We start from the raw sequence: 16,958 nt of genomic DNA, 5'->3' as shown, positions 1-16,958 counted from the left end.
TTGTTTAAAAAAAGGAAGCTGTGAAGAGCCATGTTCACCCCATTCCTCACTGTATGAGGCCAGCAGCACTGTTCTTTTCACCCTTCCCATGCCCCGCCAGCACATGGTAGACTGGGATTGTGATCCTGAGCGACCTCGCTAGAGTACAGGTGTGGTGGACCAATTCACAATTTCATCACCTTGCCTGATCCGGCTTTCAGTTGCCCATGTCCTTGCCCCGTCAGGCTCTCTGCACATGTCCTGCAGCAGTGCTGTCCCTGTAAGCCCATGGACCTTGGGAGTACCAGAGGAGGGGACAAAGAGGGAGAACTAGGAAAAAACTTAAAACAAGTGAGGGGGCAGAGAAAGGGTAGAGGAGATCCTGAAAAAAAGCAATAGAGCAGGTAAGCTTTGGGATAGGAAGGAGACAAATACAGAGACAGGGCTATGAAAAGAGTAAGAAGCACATAAAGACAAGAAGATTAGAGAGACAGTGAGGGATAGAAAGAGTACAATTGTGGTAAAGGAGCAGGCAGGAGAAAGGAGTACCATAAATGAGTAGAAGAAAGATCAAGAACTTAGAGACAGTGAAAAGGGAATAAAAAGAATGAGAAGTAGTGAGATCAAGGGTGTTGAAAAGGTGAGATTTAGAGAAATTTGTGTGTGCACATGCATAAAAGAGGGAGAGGGAAAAATAAGAGAAAGAGGAGCGAGGCCATATGCCTCACTAGCTGTTCTTCCTGGATGTGTGCAACTGGTCTGCTTCCAGTGTTGGTGATGCAAGCTCTGCTGCTGGAACTAGACTTAATACTCTTACCTGTTTATCTATAGTGAGTATTTGTAGAGGGCAGCCAAGTGCTTTCATATAGCACTTCACTTTGCATTTTTGTAAGCACTGTCTGTAGAAGTGGCACCTTCACCCAACTGAAACGTACTCAATATTCCAGCCTCTAAAGGATGCTTAAGTTTTGCCTTTATTAGAACACTTCACCTGCAGGTCACAGCAGATGTCATCAGCAGTCTCAACTCATTGAGCACTCTTACAGGAGCATATCACTAGTGAGAGAGCTAACTTATCCTTGGAGCCTTCGTGGGGCTGGTGGCACGGCCTCTACACTCACTGCTGCTTATGACCTAGAGTTCAGCGGTGAACCAAGCTAAGAAGGCCTTACCCCCAAACATTGGCACACAGTAGGTTGCTTATAAAACACATAATACATTCAATAAGTACTGTCACTTATAAGGAAGTAGCACTGACTGCCACTATAAAGGGACTTTTAATAGCACTGCATTGGCACTTCTAAACACATTGGTAGTACTTTGATGGGGCAATACCTGAATTTCTAATAAGGCACCTAATAATGTTGTGTGATGCTTAAGGATCTCACCAGATTCCCAGCAGTAAGGAGCATTTAAGCTTTACGCCTTGCCTCACTATGGCTGCCACAGCAAGAAAACAGCCCGAGACGTTTTAAGGAATGTTCTATGGGGACACATGCAAAGGCATCTACCTTCCAAGGTCCTTCCTGATAAAATTATCTCTCACTCTCTTTTTTCTCACCTCTGACTCTTAAAAAAATATCTCTCCCCCTATCTCTGGCTATCTTTGACTGTGCCTCTCTTTCTCTCTTAAGGGCAAAATCAGTGCATGACAAGGGTGCAAGTAATAGTTACTTTAAGGTGGATTTCAGTGGTTTTGCTAGTTTGAAATGGTCTTTTTTATGTGACATTGTCACCTAACTATAACATCCCTTTAACCTTTGTTTTTCCAGTGAATTTCTAAGGTTTTGTTAATGTAAAGTTAGATATTTTTATAATTCCTAACTATAATGTCACTTTAACCCTTGTTTTTTTCAGTGAATTTCTAGGATTTTTGTAACCTAAAGTAAGATGTCCATCATAATGCACAGCAGGGCGACTGGATGCAGGGTCTGGCCTGGCATTGTCCTTTGTGCTGCCCCTGTCCAAACTTGCTGGTCCTTGCCCTCCATTGTCCACGTCTATACCCCTTTCACCACATCAAGACCTGTGTGGCCATTGTTCTGCCACTGCCCTTCCCACCTGCCCTGCCCAGTTAGGTTGCTGCCCCTACCCACTGCCTCCCTGCCCTCTGTTTTCAGAGTCCATGCACCTGCCCCTCCCTCCTATCCTGCGTGGTCCGATGTTTCCTCACTGTCTGGTGTCCGATGTTTCCTCACTTTTATGTGCAGTGCACCACACCATGCCCTAACCCTTATTTCTTATATGTTCAACATTTTAGCAGTGGGGTTGCTGAGTTCAGCTGCAAACAAAAGAACACAGGAAAAATGTATTTCCCTACTACAATACCCAAAGATCCAAAGCAAAGATCAATATTGGTATTGTGCACTAAAAAAAGGAGTACTGAAGAACCTCCTACAGGTTCGAATGAAGGGAAGAGAACAAAAGAGTTGTCTGATGCTGCTCTGTCTAGCAGTAAAGGCATATTCTCACATTCTCCTGACATCCCTAAATTATCATCTGCTGTCATTACAGTTGTTTCTCCCTGTGCTGATGATAGTTCTGCCCTTATTGACATTACTGATATTTCTTCACATGCTGACAGAGTAGAGTGTTCTCACTGAGGTTGAAAAATCATCTTCTTATGTTGGCAGCTTAGACAACAGTCCTTTCCTGGCTGGCCTTGTTGACTGTTCATCATCCTGCGATGATAATACAGTCAGCTCTTTTTTGAGGGGTGATATAATAGAGGCACCTTGTATCAAATAAACTAGTCAGACACCAGCATCAAAATCCCACCAGCAAGTTAATTCTTCGCTGCTGGCTTGTCACTGAATCATTATAGCAACCCAACCACAACTTCAAACATTCCCCAAAGCTGCATGCGGTAGGTTTAATGGAGATTACAAAACTCATCTTTGGGTAGAGTATTCAGTCCTTAAAGATGCTGTGTAATGTTTTGCATACAGGATTTATAGTGCTGGTTCTGTGGGAGGAAGATAACGTGAACCTGGAATTGGTGCATTCGTTGATATTGGCTTCAGTAAGTGGGAAAAGCGTACTTGCTCTTTGTCCAAACATTCACAGCCAGAGAAGCATAAATTGTCAGTTATTGCTTGGACCAACTTCAGAAGATTACAGCAGCCTATGAACCATCAGCAGTCAGTTATTTCCATGATAGTAAGAGGTGTGGAGCAGGAAATTGGGGAGAATAGACAACACGTGGAGCAGCTGCTTAGGGTAGTATATTTCTTGGGTCGTCAAGGGCTTGCATTCCATGCCATGGATGAAACTGAGCATTCTCACAATAGAGACATTTTGTTGCAATGTTAGAGATGATTTCTGATCGAGATGAAAGGTCAAAAGAAAAAATGTTCAGAACGTATGGGCGCTATGCCTCTCCTGATTACTATAATGGCATGATATCTGTGGTGGCAGCGCTTGGCCGTGAGCGAATTGTAAAAAAGTGACAAAATATTTTGCGGTGCTAGTTATTGAAACCAAAGATGTCGCACATAAAGAGCAGCTGAGTTTCATATCGACATTGTTGATGGTGATGGAAATGTTCAGGAAAATGCACTAGAGTATTATCATAGGGGGAAGTTAGAGGCCTCCAGCCTTGCTGCAGCCATTGTTGAAGCATTACAGAAAGCTGGACGTGACTGGAAGGAATGTGTTGCATAGTGCTACACTGGAACATCCATTAGGAGTGGCTGTTTTAATGGTGTCCAAGCAAAAATAAGAGAGATCGCATCACAAGCAATTTATATACACTGCTATGTCCATCGCCTAAACCATGAGTTAGTGCAAACAGTATCTAACAAACAACCAGTAAAACATTTCTTTTCAACACTGCAAGCAGTTTATGTTTTTTCTCCACAAATTTCACAGAGGCAGAGCTCTATGTGAAAGCTCAGAAAGAGAGCTATTTGTATGTAATGGAGCTAGAAAGACTCTTAGGAGCGAGGTCGTTCTGCTGGTACTCCTGTGTTAGAAAAGTACACATGCGATTTGAGTCTATTATCGTTGTTCTCTGTGTAATAGAATCACAACAATGTGACAAGGAGGCTAGTTCAGAAGCCAAAGGACTTCTGAAGAACATTGAAAACTTTGGTTTCTTGCGTACATTGCAGTGTATAGAACTCATTCTATAAAAGATTCACAGTCTATCCAAAGAAATACAGAGCAAAGAAATTGACTTGCTGAGAGCATGTGATCTAATTAGGTCAACAAGAAGTGATTTAGTGAACCTCTGTCAAGACAGTCAGTAAACTGAAGTGTTAAGTCAGGCTAAGGACTTAACAGAGGAGTATGGAATTGAAATTCAAGAAAAATTTAATCCAAGGGCTCCACCTTTGAGACACCATAAATTGAGTAAAAAATTGACAGAATATTTTCTCAGTACCACTGTAAGGAAAAGATCCAGACATTTTGATGTCTCAGAAAGTCAAACTTCACTGTCTGAGCACTTAAAGCAGGAAGTTTATTTCACTACTTTGGAAAGTTTTGTTAATGAGTTTGATGCTTGGTTTACAGACAACCTGGGCCTCTTGTCTGCTGTCAGAATGGATAATCCAATAGTTGCAATTTTTTGGGACTGGCTGAGTTGTGCACCACAACTGTGTTTATTAAGTCAAATAGCATCAAAAATGAATAATACCAGCCTCTCATGCAATTATTATAGCTTTGTGTGGGCTGAAATAGTCTGAATTGTGACACTTGTAGGAGGAGTGCGATGGTTAGGTGTTATGCAGTGCTTAATTTGTGCTGGTGCTTTCCGGTGCTGTCCTTTGAACTTTCCCCTCGGGCGGGGGCCCCAGGAATTATTTTAAAAAATTGCACCTTTGTTGATCTCCGTCAGTTTGAAAGGCTGCCAGGCATGTCTCCAGAGGATGGCCCACCCATCTCCAGGCATGACTGCATCACGCTAGTGATGTCAGCAGTGCATGCCTGCCTTTCACTCAGGAGCATGTCATTCCTGTTGGATGATTGCAGTCAAGGGGTGAGCTGATGGGTGAGCTGGCTGTGAGGCAGGCTGGGAAAGTCCATGTCTCTGCACAAACTCAATGACGTCAGAGTAAATTAAAAGTGCGTGCCATACTTTTTAAACAGCTCACGCGCACTGAACTGAATTCAGAGCTGAAGCCGGACATACATGATTAAATCGACCTTCTCTATGCTCGTGGCCTGGGCCCACCACCAAGTGTGCAGTCCTGTTCAGAATAAGCCTGTTGCAGTTTTATGTGACTGATTTGAAAAAATGTGTGTTTTGAACCAGAGCACATTGACGGGACCCTTTCGATTCCCTCCCACGTGTTCTCCAGCAGCTTTGCCTTCTTCGCCCTCGCTATGGGCTTCCAGAATTTCAACGTTGATATTCATCCGGTCTGGGGATCTTCGATTGCGGGGGTAGGGCTTCATCACCATAAGCTCCCTAGGCCACCGCCTCACCCAGGTGTTCACGCTGATTTTAGCCAGTCTGCTTGCCTCGTTTAGTTTGGCTGTTCCCAAAAAGGCAAGCTAATTGTATACATTATTTGAAACTCATCATCAGATTCCAGACGTTTTTCCTCCTTCCCAACTCCTACAGGGTGTATATTCTTTAACTCGTTATTAACTTTCATCTGATAAAACAGTCGAGTCAGGGCCTCCGAGTTTTCACTTCACTTCTGTGTTGTGTACCATATTGATGTGTGCAGTCTATGTGTAAAGTATAAAAATAAATACAAGTCAGATCACCCCCTCTATGAATGCCATATTCTGTGTGTCTGTGATGTTATGTGGAGGAATGATCTACCTTAGTCTATAAAAGGAACACAAACATTAGCAAGGTTTGTGATTAGGTCATAATGCTTGAGAGTGCACACCTCTGTTCTGCCTATAATGTGCAGTTTAATCCACAGCCTGTTAGTGCCTCTTTACATTGAAGCGTCTTTTTGCTGTTTGGGATCTGGCATTAGTGGATGGATTTCAACAATCTTTAAGGCACTGCCATATGCAGTGTCTGGGTATGTTTCGTTCACGTGTGATTGAGAAGTATTCCAGCACCTACAAGTGCAGCCAGTTTGTAAACTGAGACTGCAGTTAGTTCTGGCGCCTTTGTGCACCACTTCTAATATACCTGGAAGTGCAGACATAGTGAGTTCCTGAAATTGCTCCCATCTTTAATTTCAATCTGTGCAGCGACTCTTTCTAGTTCCTACAATTACTGCTATATCTACTGCATGGCAATGTTTGGCATTTCACATGCTTCTCCATTTCACCAAAGCCGACTGTTACTGAGTTTATATGCGCTAACCCTATGAGCGCTGGCACATTCTGGGTATGTATGAATATAAGTACTGGTGAGTGTGGAGCCTAAACCTAGTCGGGAAGTTGGTGCCCGTGACTGCGACGGAAAGGTAGATTACATATGCTTTCCCAGCCCTTAATTTGAATTGGCTGTTGCAAGTGGGGCCCACGAGCACTGACCGTTACCTATTTTTCATAATCAGACTTTCGCCGAAGCAGAGAGACAAAAACATAAAAAGGGGAAAGAAAGAGGAAGAGAAATATGGAAAAACAGTGACACAGGAAGAAAGCAGTAATGAAAAAGAATGTGCACGAGTTAAGGGAAAGGGGTGCTGGTGCTGGATGAAATAGGCATGATGTGGAATCAAGAATACGTAGCATTGCTATGCAGCATCCCCAATATTCATACTGCCACCTACAGGAATTGAGCAAAACTTTGGGCACCAGCACTTACTGTTTTACAAATTAAGCACTGCGTGAAACTGCATCGCGTATCACTTTAGTTTGCCTGAAAGTGGGGCATCGGTGGGGGAGGCTGTGACTAGGAGTTGCTGTGTCTATGAGAGGTGTTCTGCCCTGGGGAGCTGGCCAGACCGACAGCATCAGCGCCCTCAGGCGTGTGGCAGGGGCGGCTCTAGGCTCATGGCAGCACTGGGCAGGGTGCGCAGGTAGGGCGCCCCGGAAGAGGGGTTCCGGGTGGGGCAGAGCCCTCCAAAGCTCAGGAGGTGGGGGGGGTCAGGGTGTTAGGAAGTGGAACAGAGCTGGAGGCCACCAAATCCCTGCCAGGGGCTGCCATGCAAATATGTATCCATCCTCAGAGGTTTATTATATTAAGGCTGTATATTGGCGTGGAGGCCCCTGGGGTTTGGTGGCCCTGTGCAGGTGCACAGCTTGCACATGCCTAAGGCCGCCCCTGCGTGTGGTCTGGATGAGTTACTCTGTTGCTCTGCTGGAGGAGTGTGTCACACTGGTAGCTGCAGGAAGCAGAGCATGTCTGCACTGTGAAGCAGGAGCATGAAGCCACCACAGGCCTGCACTGTGCATGTTCCTGGTCAAAGCTCTGAGATACAGTCGCTGATACACATTATCATCTCTCACCCACGTGCAAAATGCTCTCAGGTACGTGCATCGCTCTCAGACCAGTGAACAGCAGCTTCATGCATTGAACACATGGAGAGCTCCGAATCACATGCTCTAAGGCTGCCTCCCAAAAAACACATGCTTCAGAAGGTGGTTTGCACTGTTTTGAATCTGGAGGCCTAGCCACAAAGTTTTCCTGGATGTCCTTCAAAATTATGACCGAAACACGCTGTGAAAAGGGAGGTAAGAGAGCTCAGGGCCTCCAAGCACGATGTTACTAAGTGCCATGTCTCTTTTTTAAAGCTATATTATAGACTGATAATAACTCTAATAGTCAAACTAAATGGCATGTTTGTTTTAATTACTCTCTCCCTTTTCTAATGTTCTTATTCAATCACTTTCCACTTCCTTCCTCCTCCGTCTCTAGCATGTGGATGCACACTTTGTTACTAGAGCACTTTAAAAATCTATATTTATCTAATTTTGGGTTTTTTCCATCTCTTTCATTTTTCTTGCTCAAATAAGAAGCAATTGAGATGTGCCTGTTGATTTGTTAAACCCTGGTCGTGCTTGCAATTATAGACCGCATGCCACCCACAAAGCTGAAACACCAATACCCCACTTGACATCATTCAGTTAACTGCGACATAGTGGACTTTCCACATCATATAGGACTGAAGAACCGGGATAACCCACTCACGGAGTCTCGGCGACGGGGGAACTGCCCTAGTCTTCCATACCTTGCTTACTTAATAAAAAGGAGACACAGGAGCCTTCGTCTGCAGTAGGAACCCAGATTTATTTCAATAGCCCGGGCTATGAGACAGAGTCCCAAGCGAGTCAAAGGACAGTGCAACGGAGGCTTCTACTTCACTCGGTAGTGTACATGTCTTTTTTATGGTATACAACTGTTACAACGAATCTTTTAGCACGCAATACCATTACCACGCATCTATTACAATGCATGCCATTACAACGCATAGCGCTTTGGGGCGATCTGACATAGGGAAATGGTAGTGAATAGGTTACTTTACTATCCAATAACCTTCCATAGTGTCCACGGGGACTGGAGTTGGAATAGTAAATTAAACTATTCACTATCCAGCACCCAAAGCACTATGCGTTGTAAAGGTATTGCGTTGTAAAAATTGCGTGGTAATGGTATGCGTTGTAAAAGTTCGCGTTTTAACGTCATACATCCCTTTTTTATGTTTCTTAGTACATTCATTTGGCTGTTAGTCCATTATTCACTCAGGGCACTGTTTGTTGTTGATTAGCTGGACCCAGGTGGTATTTGTAGTTAGTGACCTGGTCAAGGCTTGGTACCCAGAACATTGTCCACTCTATGCTTGTAGTTGGTGTCCTGGTCAAGGCTTGGTACACAGAGCATTGTCCACGCTGCTTTGATCAGGGCTCGTTCCTTCAGGTGATTGTTCAACTGCCTGATCAAAGCCGGGTCTTTGAAGTCATTGTTTACCCACGCTGATTAGGAGCCAGCCGTCAGACCATTGTCCAGATAACCTGATCAGGATGTCAAGGATGTGTTATCAGGCTGGGAGCAGGAGAGGAAAGATGAGTCATTAACTTGGGGTGAGTGCCATGTGGCTTTCTGATGAACTGCAGAGAACAGGGGGTTGGGCGGGTGACAGTTCCTGGGCAGAAATGCAGGCCTACAAAAATGGATTTTTGTCGTGCTGATAGAATTTTCCTTGTACAAATGAAAAACGACCAGGTGGGTCCTGTGAAGGTGTTTGCCACGAGATGGCAATGTTAAAAACCAATGGAGTCCTGGTAAGAATGATTGTTGATCGAAAAAAATACTTTTCCTCAGACCCTCCTTTTGCCATAGAGTGGCAAATACTTTAGGAACTGTCAATGTTCATAAGGACATCTGTTTCTTGCTGGATAATCACCATCATATTGGAGTTGTGAATGTTTGATGGCGGAGGCTTGATGGTCTGGACACACGTTGTACAAGCAGGCACTGAAAGCACAAACAGCAGGAGACCAGGACAGCTACTCCCAAGACAAGGAAGATGAGGACCCTCCAACCCCACTGGGAAAGAAGAGCCCAGATCCAGCCCATGAGGGAATGGTTGAGTTGAATACTACCATCTCACCGAGTTTATCTGGTGGTACTAGCAATGTGGAAGAGCTGGTCAGGCAAAAAGGAGCACTGGTATTGCCAGATCTGTTCCGCCGGAAGTCATCGTGGAATGTCCCAAGGACAGAATGGGCAGTACCTTTGGCAGTGTAGGCCTCTTGCATCAACATCCACCATGCAAAACAAGACCCAGAGATGGAAAATGGGTAAGGAAAGATTGGGACAGGGTGTATCTTGGAATGCGGCATCAGTCCACACACCCATCAGTTGGAAGTGTTCATGCTGACATCTTGTTTCTGAATTCGGGTGTTTTGGATGATGGCCATTGTGCTAAGCCAGGGACCCCTAGTGGCTGTCTGTGATTGGTGGTTGCTTCACTGGGCGCAGGTGCCAAGGGCCCTAATGGCTTACCTCAATCTGACACACCAGCACTACTCTCAGCCGGGGAAGATCACAGCCTTACAGCCTATCGGTACCTGGCAAAGTCAAGGCAGGGCAAGCCTTCCCTCGGGGGCGCAAAACAATTGTTCTTGGTGTTGAACAGAGTTAAGGGAGGGTTCCACCCATCCTTTCAGTATGCTGTCACTCTCTGCTTCCGTAAATGTAGAATGCAGTCTGGCATCGCTGAATGGGACCAACGTCAGGACTGTTTCTGTAAAGAGTACAAAAGGTCTTAGTTAGACTGTACAGACAATCAGTTTTTATACCCAATGCTGTACAGACATATTAGTAGTATGGGACTGAATATCAGTCACACTCTGTACTATGTTTTCAACCATGTCCTCGTCTGCCACCCACCTAGCGGGACCTCCTACATACATTCCTTCCCTTTTTCTAAGAGCTGTTTGTCTGGCCGTTTGGTCAGCCAGAGCATTGCCTTTCCCAACATCATCCATTACCTTTTTATGGGCCTTACATTTTATAATGGCCACCTTTCTGGGGAGTGTCAGGGAGTCTAACAGTCTGTGGATTAGGGTGCCATGTTGAATCTTGGTCCCATGGGAAGTAAGGAAATTCCTTTCTTTCCACAACCTCCAGAAGTTTTGGGCCACCCCGAAGGCATATTGGCTGTCGGTGTAGATATTTACTGTTTTACCCTTGCTTAACTCACAAGCTCTAGTGAGGGCCACTAGTTCTGCTGCCTGAGCAGAGCACTGCGGAATCTGAGCGGTTTCTACTATCTTTTCCAATGTCGTGAGTGCGTAGGCAGTTGAGTTGTTACCATTTGGCCTTCTGAGACATGATCCGTCTACATACAGTGTACCTTCTGGTTCTGCTATCGGGGTATCCTGTTAGTCAACCACATCCCTTTGTCTCATCCTCTGTCCTTAATATGCAATCATGTGGGTCTAAGTGGGCATCCTGAGTGTCCAGTGGAAGTAATGTGGCAGGGTTTAGTGCAGTGCATCTTTTGATGTTAATATGCCTGGCAAAGAGTGTCAGATCATACCCTGTAAGTTGTGCGCTAGTGAGGTACTGTGTCTTCGTGTTATTAAGGAGGGTTTCTACAGAATGAGGGACCATCAGAGTCAGAGGGGAGTTCATGACAATTCCCGCACTCTGACGGATCATGAGGGCGGCCGCAGCTGTCGCCCGTAGGCATCCTGGGAGAGCCCTTGCAACAGGGTCTAAGGTGGCTGAAAAATAGGCACATGGTCGTTGGTGACCTCCAAACATCTGGATCAAGACAGCGCATGCCAGCCGTCTGTCTCATGTATAAAAAGAAAAAATTGTTTGCTATAGTCAGGAGTACCGAGGACTGGAGCAGTACACAGGGCCCTCTTCAAATCTTGGAAGGCTGTGCATGCTCTGTAGTCCATGGAAAGGAACTGTCTGACATGTCCTTAGTGGTGAGGGCAATAAGAGGTTTGACCATGGCCGAAAAATTGGAAATCCACTGTCTACAGTATGAGGTTAGGCCTATGAAAGCTCGTACCTGCTTTTTTTTTCTTGGGGCTGTCATAGCATTGATAATGGCTACACGATCAGCGGTGAGCTGCCTTCCCTCCTTCGAGAGGAGATGGCCTAAATAGGTCACCTTCTCTTGACAAAACTGCAACTTTTTAAAAGAAACTTTGTGATTATGGAGGGCAAGGCGGCGTAACAGACAGAGAGTAGCTTCTTTACATGCTGGGACAGAACTTGCAGCAATGAGGAGGTCATCTACATATTGTAGGAGTGTGGAATTGTCAGCGAGTTCCAAGGAACCTAGTTGACCTTTTAGGGCTTGACTTATTAATAATAAAGGTTTAGGCATGGCAAAAAGTTTATTTTGCTAGGTCAAAATGGCAGTTAAAAATTACACTACGGGAAGCAGTGGAGGTCTGAGATATGTTTTAAAAGTGAACTTTAATGGATGCACAAGGAGTGCTGTAGGCCACTAGAAGCATTTAATTTACAGGCCTGCGTACATATAGTACCATTTACTAGGGACTTAAAAGTAAATTAGGCATTCCAGTTAGGTAAATGACAATTGTACCATGTTTTAGCGAGAGGTCGCACAGACCTTACCTATGGTTAGCAGGGAAAAAGTGCACAGAGCCCTATTGCCAACAAAAGCAGGTTCAGCAACAGAAGGCAACAAGCATTTGCAATGCAATAGGTCTCGCAGCATTAAAATTTGAGTTATTGTCATTGCATATGACAATGTGTTACATGAAATTTTTAGCAAAGTCTGTATTGCTATATGAAGATAATTTGCAAGCTGTTAGTTGTAGCTGAAGGTGGCAACGTGTACCAAATTTACATTCGCTTACTGTTCACAAACCTCCAGGCTTCACAAACTTTGAAAAGTTTGCAACGTTAAACAAGTCACTGCAGAAGGCTGTCCCCCTCCCCCCAACACAATTAGGAAAGTATCATGGAGGAGGGGCGGGGTAGTTCACAAAGGCAACGTTAAACACCTCCACTAGCCTTCTGATGAAAGCCTACTCCCGATAAACACCACATTGCGCCTAATGCAACAGCACTATGCAAAATGAAAGAATATTCAGCAGCGAGGTTTAAGACATCAGATTTCGTCATGATTTTGAGTAAGCCAGGCAGCGAACAGGACACTCATGTGGTCTTTGGAGGCCAATTATGGTACTGTTTTTTTAAGTGCATGGCAGAGTGTAGACGGGATGTCACTGTCACCCTCTGAACTGGAAGCTAGCCAGCCAGCAGCAGTTAATAATTAAAGGCACCCAACGAGACAGTAACATTTCTACCTACCAAAATGAAGGGGGAAAAAAGCTTTGAAACTACAATCGTTCTTGTGCTGCCTTTCATACACGAATGCTGAAGAGGGCGAGTGGGGAGGGTGGGATTGAGGAGAGGCACCCGGGCAGCCATTATGCATTACCAGCCTGTTTACTATTTTACAAATTAAGTTGGATGTGCTTTGCTAGGGGATGAAGGGTGTAGCGGGCGGCGGTGTAAGGAATGGAACAGACATACTTGGACGTGGAGGGTGAAAGGCTATGCAGGGACAGGTCCGATGGGAGAGCTGTAGCAAATGTTGGCTATTACCCCAAACCTGCCTAGCTAGAATGTAAGGTTGGCGGCCACCAATTGTGTGTTAACGGGGAAGGGTGTGTCATCATTTACACTGTGTCACTAAAAAGTAGAGCAGCAGACAGTGTACTATGGTCCTTATAGAACCGTATCATAAAAATACAGTGTTCTAAGAAAGAAAAACAATGGGAGTTTAGGTAGGTGATGCATTGGGTGCACGTATCAGTATGATGAATATTAGTATTGTGTAACACCTCTACTTCTATAATAGACACCAATGTGCTATTAAACCACTTCTGTGTGGCTGCACATTTTAGGATCATGGAAGTGACGCATCTTGTGTACAGACAGTAAAATGTTTGAGAATAAATTAAAACAAATGTAAAATAAAACCATAAACGAATAGGTATGCACTAAAATATTTTTACTGTGCTGCCGGTACCAGGGCTTTGTACCCAAATAATACGAACAACAAATATCTGCAAGCCTTGAACTGCTCCACTTCCTCCTAACGCCCCCCTCCCCCCCAAAAAATAATAAAAACATGCTAAAACGTCTGTAGGAGCTACATTGGGTGCAATGAAAGAAAAGAACACACGGAAATAATACATTGCGCCCAGAAGTTCATGGATGCATATAGCGCCCCGGCCTCTTTGAGAAAAAACCCAGGTCAACATTTCGATTCTACCCGCAGCCTGGGCCACGCTATGAAAGGGAATCAATCGCAGGCCTCTGAAGATGTCCTTAAAATGCTGTTATAAATGTTTGAGACCTGAGAAGAAGTCACCAAGATAAAAGGCACGCACCTTTTATTGTAACTTTTTGCACCAGTCTGTTGAAAACTCAATTGTAGTGAACAGACACCAGAAGCAGACACACAGAGCTGCAACGAATAGGAAATACATGGTTCCTGTAATATTTTAGTAGCAGTGCGGCCGGCTTACAATGGAGAAAAAAACATACAGTGGACTGCAGCTGCCTGCGTGTTAAAGAGTGAGAAACGCGTCACGGGTGGTGCTGTCTGGAAAATTAATGAAGGCGCTGCTCTTTCAGATCATTAAATGCTAACATTGTGCAATCCGAAGGGAAATAAGTAATATTCCATGCAGCACAAGAGCAGTGATGAATGTGTGAACCGGTGGCTGTGTTTGCCCGTGCATGTGTGTGTGTGACACATTGTGCACGGATCCATGTGCGCGCGTTTGGATGTGTGTGTTGGCTTGAGAGCGTGTATGCCTCGTGTGTGCTTGGATCCACGTGGCATATCTAAACAAACTTTTACGTGTTTCTGTGTGGCATTGAGTGTGTGTTTTTATGTAGCTGAATGGAACCATGTGCAATTCTGTGGGCTGCGTGAGTGCCTATATGTGTGTGTATGCATCTGTGGGCTTATATCTGTGTTTGCTTGTGTACTTGCATGGCAATATAGAAATGTGTTATTGTGTAGGTGCGTGCATGTGTGTGCGGTCTTATATGTGCCCTGGTGTATTTGCATGTCTCTGCTTTTATGTGCGTGTGTTTCGATGTGCGTGCTTATATGTGCCCTGGTGTATTTGCGTGTCTGCATGTATGTGCTTGGGCTTTGATGTGCGCGTGCTTATATGTGCCCTGTTATATTTGCGTGTCTGTGCTTTTATGTGCTTGTGTTTCAATGTGTGCATGTGTGTCCATGCTTATATGTGCCCTGGTGTATTTGCGTATCTGTGCTTTTATATGCTTGTGTTTCGATGTGTGCATGTGTATGTGTGTGAGTGTTTATGTATGCCCTGGTGTATTTGCGTGTCTATGTGCCCTGGTGTATTTGCGTGTCTGTGCTTTTATGTGCTTGTGTTTCAATGTGTGCATGTGTGTTCATGCTTATATGTGCCCTGGTGTATTTGCGTATCTGCGCTTTTATATGCTTGTGTTTCGATGTGTGCATGTGTATGTGTGTGCGTGCTTATGTATGCCCTGGTGTATTTCCGTGTCTGTGTTTTTATGTGCTTATGTTTCGATGTGTGTGTGGGATTTGGTACACGGCTGTACCGATGTGCAGATGCTTTCAGAAACTGCGGGGAGTGAAACAAAACATGATTTTTTAATTGCGAAAATCAAACAAAATGTTCGTCCACTTACACGAGATTGGTGAGTTGTGTCAGGACGCTACTGCGTCTGGCCTTGTTGTGTTGCCCCTTGGCCTTGTAAGTCACACGGTAATGATAAATTCGGTTTTGGCATTACAAGTGAGGTGTTGCTGCTGAGTTTGACGACTTCGCATTTTATCGTGTGCACGACAGGAGCTTAGTGAGTTCACAATTGCAATCACGAGGCACTTGGTCGGACGACCACACGTCTGGCTTCATAGCAGCTCGGTCCTTGTGAGTTCACCTTACTCCATGTGCATAACGCGGCTTCCGTGGGTTTGTATTTTTGATTTGCTGGATTCTGTTTGTTTGACATGCTGTCTTGGAAGTGACACAGCTCTTGTGAATTCACACTTACACTTCGCCTTGTAAATGATAGATCCCCTTAATCAAATTAAAGCACTATAGAACAATTGCTATTTATGTCCATCTTGCATCCATCGCACCCGCCAGTACAACCGAGCAATGGCATTAACTAAAGACATCTTGCATTTTTACAACGGTTTCTACTGGGGAGACAGAATAACAATATGTGGGTAGTCTCAGAATGTCTATATTTTACACAAAACGTGCAGAGACTGTTTACACAGATGAAAACAAAATGGCACGTCGGCAGACCTGTGAGGCCTTTACAGGTTCACACTGACCTGAAGCAGTGGGGGCTCGGGCATCTCGCTTCGCTGCGCAGAGCTGATGGCAGTGCGGGGGTGGACTGATCCAGGTGGAAGAGGAGCCAGGATCATACAACCTCTCCTGAGCCTGTGAGCCCGGATCGGACGGGTCGGACATTTTGGCAGAGGGAGAGGAAATGTGCAGACTCCCGTCGGCGCTGCTGCTGAGACTCCTGTGTTGTCGTGGGAGCACTCAGGATCCACCTCCGGAAGATCAGCAGAGACGCTGGCCAGGGAATTTGGAGGCACGCTAGAGGGTTTGCACGGAGGTGAGGAGCGGCGGAGGACACATTGAGGGAATGACACAGGCAGTTTCCTGCGATGAAACCACCCAAGTACAACAACAGCCTCCCATGTGACCAACGTGAGCCTGAGAGGGGGGCAGCGTCGGATTACGACGTGCACCTTGGGATTGGGTCGCGCGCATGAGCTGTCTAAGTGGCCAGGTCTTGTAGCCACATTCCAATCGTTGTCGGCTGAGCCGGCAGCTATAGTTCTCTGGCGAGAACGTGCTTCGCGCGTTTCTAGCCGAGACCTAAAGCCTGGGGTTGACTCTGCAAACTAGGCCCCACAAAGTGTAGTGTAGCTCTCTCCCCTTCCTACAGCACAGTGCAGCAACTTGCCTTGCTGCTTTGCATTAAAGTTAGTAAATCTGCTCCTTAATTTGTGTACATGGTTGCCGATGGGCACCATCCACACTTGTATCAGGGGTCGAGGACTCTTTTTTTTTCCTTCCTCACAGTCCCGGTCTGCAGCGGCTTCAATTTCCAGCAGCAGGAAACAACAGATCAGTCACACTTTTATGTTCACTAAAGTCATGGAAACAAAACGTGGACTGCTAATATGGTTATCCTTGACCATGCAATGAACTGTCGCTCCTTGTTCTATTAAGAAGGATTGTTGTTTGCTCTCCCAGACGGTGTACATGCTTCTGCCCTCCAAGACTAATAGTAAAGTGAACCGGCGTGACATAGAAGTGGTTGACGGAAGATAAGGCCTGCATCCCCAGCATTCATCCTCTCAAGAAATTTGTGGCCCAGCTATTTATTTATTACAAATTAACCACCGATGATCTCACACAAAAAAAACATGGCGATAGAATTTTTACTTTTAAAGATGGAGACTGAAGATGGGGAAAAGGCTTTACGATTGGCAGGAGGTTAATATCCAACACAACAAGGTGATGGACGGAGTGCTGAAACTTTTCAATCACCCTCAGTCAAGAGATCTGGGTTT

General features: G+C 45.1%; 1 pseudogene; it reads left to right on the top strand.

Annotated features, from left to right (window-relative positions):
- Positions 1-3,329: 3,329 nt before the first annotated feature.
- On the top strand, positions 3,330-16,716 carry LOC147663121 (zinc finger MYM-type protein 1-like; annotated as a pseudogene).
- Positions 16,717-16,958: the final 242 nt, after the last annotated feature.

Source organism: Lissotriton vulgaris, unplaced genomic scaffold (genome assembly GCF_964263255.1).
Source record: "Lissotriton vulgaris unplaced genomic scaffold, aLisVul1.2 SCAFFOLD_5330, whole genome shotgun sequence".
Classification (NCBI taxonomy): Eukaryota; Metazoa; Chordata; class Amphibia; order Caudata; family Salamandridae; genus Lissotriton; species Lissotriton vulgaris.
The sequence above is the reverse complement of the archived record's forward strand: the minus strand, read 5'-3'. Positions and strand labels throughout refer to the sequence as shown.